At 43.5% G+C, this 4,941-nt stretch overlaps 1 protein-coding gene across 1 annotated transcript in view; it reads right to left on the bottom strand.

The window, feature by feature from the left end:
- The window catches only part of LOC131206312 (uncharacterized), a 22,226-nt gene that overhangs the window by 5,893 nt on the left and 11,392 nt on the right, over window positions 1-4,941 (bottom strand). The window lies entirely within an intron of this gene.

Below are 4,941 nucleotides of genomic sequence, written 5' to 3' on the forward strand. Positions count from 1 at the left end.
GGATATTGGGCAAGAAACTTCTTTAGGCCTACAATGAGAGTAAGAAATAAGAGAGAAGAATTAGTATTTTAAGATAAAGATGAACGATTCTTCTTCGTCAGTAGCGAGAATAAATCTAGAAATCTTCAATCGAAAAAGTGAAAAAATGTTTTAAATTATAAAACAATAAATATAATACATGCTCTTTTAAAGTTTCCCGTTTTTGGCAGGATTTCTGATAAGTCGGATAAACAATTCTGACGCCAGAAGAAGAAATTATTCAAACTTTTCGTGGGCAGGTGCAATTAAGTTATTAGCAACTTTTAATAGAAGATTCAAGATCCCATTTTAAAGTGGTTTGGGGTCTATATAATAGATGCTCTTTCATAAATAAACACGAAGCACTGTAACAGCACTATTCCCGCGAACGCTTCTCTAGTAACCTATAGCTGTTGGTAGCAGCTACATAGTCTGGCCCTTTAAAACAACCATAATGCAATCATCCTCGAGGTACTACTGCATGACTACTTGTGGCTTTTGTTAATATTAGTTGCATTCTTCTTATTTGGCGTTACAACCACTCGGCGATCTTAACCTGCACCAGAGACAATGTTAATATCTCTGATGCTCTCTCTGTAACAGTTCATTTTTACGGCGGGGTTGTTATAGCCCCGTGCCAACCCCCCTGTCACGCCGGTCGGTATCGGGAATCGAAACCATGGCCGGCTGGCTGCGTGACAACCGGTCTCGGAATCCGAACCCTGGCCAGCTGCGTGAAAGTGACAAGTGTTACCGACCGCTCTATCAGCGGGGTCGATAATTTCGTTATCATTAATTTTTATTGAAGTATTCCTTCATGAACAACATATTCTTACATCTGATTTAGTAAGCGTTCGAGTCAACACGACCAGGAAAAGTCACCGACTTGCAAGTTTCATGGAAACAATACATCCCTAGACCATAATGCCTGTATAATGCGCTTTCTAATGTTGATTTGCCAAAAAATCATTGGCCCAAAGCACCTTTTCCCACAGTAAGGAGGGTTTCAAAGCATGTCGATGCTCAATTTATTTTTGTTCAAATTGGTTAATATAGGTTCGGAAATTATTTGAATATAATGGCGTGATAAACGACGTCAGATGACGTGATGGCGATGAGCTGTACAGAAGGGGCTTGTAAAATTGACGGATACAAGAGAATTTGTAGTTTTCTCACTGTACATATCACGTTCTGGTGATACGATGGATTTATTAAGCCAACCAGCTTTGATACGTTGACCACGAATTTCATTTTCACAACGACTGTTGCCCTACTTTTGTCGAATCTTTTGGCAATGCCCTTCTTATTTTCAACGTTGATATTTAAGAGCGTTTTACGTTCTTCGTTGGTTAATTTATAATAATTCAAGGTTTTGCCAACCACCTGAGAAACCACCTCAACCAACCATTTTCTTGTGTGTCCTTCGTCGCACGTTTTAATTTTAAATATCAAAATCTTTAAAAAAACAATTACGTTATCCACTCATAAATAAGTTAATATATTCTAGTTGCTATAGTACCTAGCAATATGAAGCAAACGCATGATGAAAACGAACAAGCAAATTACTGTCAGCTCATCTTCAGGAGATCATTGATCGTTGATCGGAACAATTTTCATAGCAGTTTGCTTTCGGTTCCATTACGGATAATTTTTGCTTTAAAACAGTTTCCTTTTTGAAAGCAGCAGTAGCTTCCATTTTGTATCCCTAACCACCCCTGATCGGAAGCAACTAGTAGTCAGTAAATAAAAGGAGTTCTCTCACGGTTTCGAGCAAGTGTGAGGCGACTGACTGCGCAGTGTGGTTGATGAAAATCTATCGATAAGATTTTATCATTTCTCCTAGGCCGCCGATGCCAAAAGCATACACACGCCAGACGTAATTCCGTGTCAACGGAGATAACGAAGCACCGGTCACTTCTTTACCCGTCCGGGTATCTTTCGTAACGTTGCGTAAAACAGCACTGCACCGGGGTGTAAATCGGGTCAATTTATTAAGCCACAAAACTATCGTTACGCATCATAACGCAATTGCGGAGTGACGCGCGCGAGCGGTTCGAAATCATCGCCGTTTGGCTCTCGTTTTCGCAGCATTTAAGAAAAAGTGCACACTTTCCACCCCAGCGACTCTCGGTTGAGTTTGTGTAATAACACTGCTAATAAATTCGACCACTTCTACCGGACCCGGGCACATTAAAAATCAATAAACGGCATAAGAGAGCCAACAACCTGAGTGCATCGACGAGGAAACGATACGCGCGTGGGGAGCGAAAGACCAAATGGAAGGAAGTGAACCGCCGAATCCTCCGAACGCACCGTGTGGGATAATTTGACTTCCGCTTCCATGTAAGCATTTTGCCGACCTAAAGTGCGAAGAAATGGTTCAGCAGACGCCCGTCAATTGACGCAAAACCCATTGCCACTCGCTGCTGACGGTCGTTGAGTGTGGGAATGTGTGATTGGCATATTGCTACCGGTTACTAAGCAAAACCGCTATTAAAAACATAGAACAACTCGGTCGGGATACAGTGTCCCCATTTTGGCCGGATCGAGATTCAAACCGAAACCATTACACAACAAACAGACAATGATTCCCAATTTTTTTGAGGGCCCACCGAATAATTGCATTGTGCAACTGAAGTTGTCACGACAAATTCCGCACTAAACTCTCTCCCATCAGAGATCCCACCGGGTGGCAGCGACTACGACTGTTAAAAGTGTTACAACCGTGGGCTGCTAATAGATAGAGGCTAATAGTGCGGTTTCCCACCGCCAGAGAGCGTAGAACACGGAAAACAGTCGAAGCCAAACCGTGGCCAGGCTCGTCCTCGGACGTGCGTTCCCGCGACGCAACCCGTGATAGTACGGCGTAAAATCTAAATAAATTCCTCTCACAAACTTGTTTAATTTATGTATGTGGGTAAAGCGTAAACATCACCGGTGGCCCCAAAAAATGCCAACACGCCACAGCCGAAATGGCTCTCAGCACTAGAAGATTTCCGAGTCCAGTGAATTTCTTCGAGAGCCTCCAAGAAATCAGGTGCGAAAAACACTTAACACCCATTCCACGGCGACGACGGTGGCGCTTCTGTACGGGTCGTTCACCCTTTTCGTGGAGAACCGGGCCTCCCGCTGGGGTGTGGACGGCGTCGTCTCACGTCGCCACCAACCAGAGTCACCATTCGAGAAACGGGTTGTCAACGCGGCGGGCGCTCTGGGAACGAGTTGTGGCTGCCAATGTCACCACTCGATGGCTGAACCACGATTGACACATGCCGTTCCATGCCGCTACGAATACATTTGAATGTTGTGCCTCGCAACGTTATGATTTCGGCTCACGTCGCACCGGAAAACGAATCGTGGAACCAACCTTTCCGATTTGCGAGGAGAAAGAAAACCTCCGTTACCTCTTAATATTTATCGGTCCCCGGCCCTCTGGGACCGGCGAACCCCTAACCCAACAGATGATAAGATTAACCGCGGCCCTTTTTTGGGGCTAGGTTGGGTTTTCGTTTGCATGTAATCGATTGCGGAAAAGGTTGAATGAATGATTACGATGATGATGATCAACGACCGCAACTATCATAAACTTACAATCTCATCTCAATTTCATAACCATAACCGTTAAAGTTGAAAAACACACCTCACAGGGTTTAAAACTGTGAGGTTTAAGTAACTGCGTCTCAGACCAAAACACTAATTGGTCGATGGCGCTATTGATGCGGGGTTATTCGCCGCATTTTACGCAACGGCAACCCCTTTTGCGGCGATCCGATCATTTTGGGACCAGGATTTAGTAGGATAACCATAGAGCGATAGCTAACAAGTCGGTCAACTAACAAGTTTCTGAAGAGCAGCTTTCTAGAATTACTCTACAATTGAAGAATTAAATCCAAATGCTGTTTATTTTTAAATAATTTCGAGGTCTGTCGAAATTACTTACTCACACAGTCTCTTCAGGACCTCAAGAATTTTAAACATTTCATTACTACGGATGCAAGCTACCCTCTTTGTTGAATATCAAAAGCTTATTCGTGGTTATTCAAAAGAAACACAAATGAAGCTATAAACTTCACATTATAGAGAGATTATAAAGTTTTCCCATAATACAAATTACCATTTTTTGATTTTTGAACAAGAGATGGGACGTATTTATCGAGTCCTACTCTTAGAGGTATCGAGTGAACTACGCAGAAAATCTCTACGTGGAGTCTGAGTGGAAGAAATGTTTGTACCCGTTCGCTATAATCCTGGAAGGAACTGTGCTGGACTTTATTACATTGAGTATTTTTGACTAAATGTACAAAAACAATATTCGACCTAATATAGTATGTTGCAGCAATTTGCTCCGCCGCAGCACCATAATGGCCATTGGTCCGCGATTCGAGAGGAACAAAGTTCAACAAACCGTTCGAATTGTTGCCAATTGCTGCCGATTTCAACTATTAGACTAGGCGAAAGCAATCACAGCGGCACCATAAAATCGGACCACAAACAAATCCGCCCTCCGACAGGAGGTGGTGCTGCTAGTGTTAGCAAAGTTCGATCGCAAAAAATCGACCCACACCGTGTATCGCACGTTGCGTTTGTTTATACGCCAGCCACACTTCTTGGCTATGGTAATTTGTGCCACTTTCGAAGTAAAACGCTCACGATTAGCTCCATCGATTGCCTGTGACGCACTTGTAACTCGTGTAAACAGCGGAGCAGAGACCTCTTTAAGTTGGTAAAAGGAAACCGTTTTCTGCACAGCGAACTCGAGGAAGAATCGCGCGACCGAGTAATTAATTTCCCGACCAACCCCGCGGGCAAAATGAACCATGACACACACGAGATTAAGCAAATCACTTTCGATAGATTTTCACGACCCCTCTAATACGGTGGCGATAATCCAAGCTGACGTTACCCGGGAGTGTTTTTTAGTGG

This window comes from Anopheles bellator, chromosome 1 (genome assembly GCF_943735745.2).
Source record: "Anopheles bellator chromosome 1, idAnoBellAS_SP24_06.2, whole genome shotgun sequence".
Classification (NCBI taxonomy): Eukaryota; Metazoa; Arthropoda; class Insecta; order Diptera; family Culicidae; genus Anopheles; species Anopheles bellator.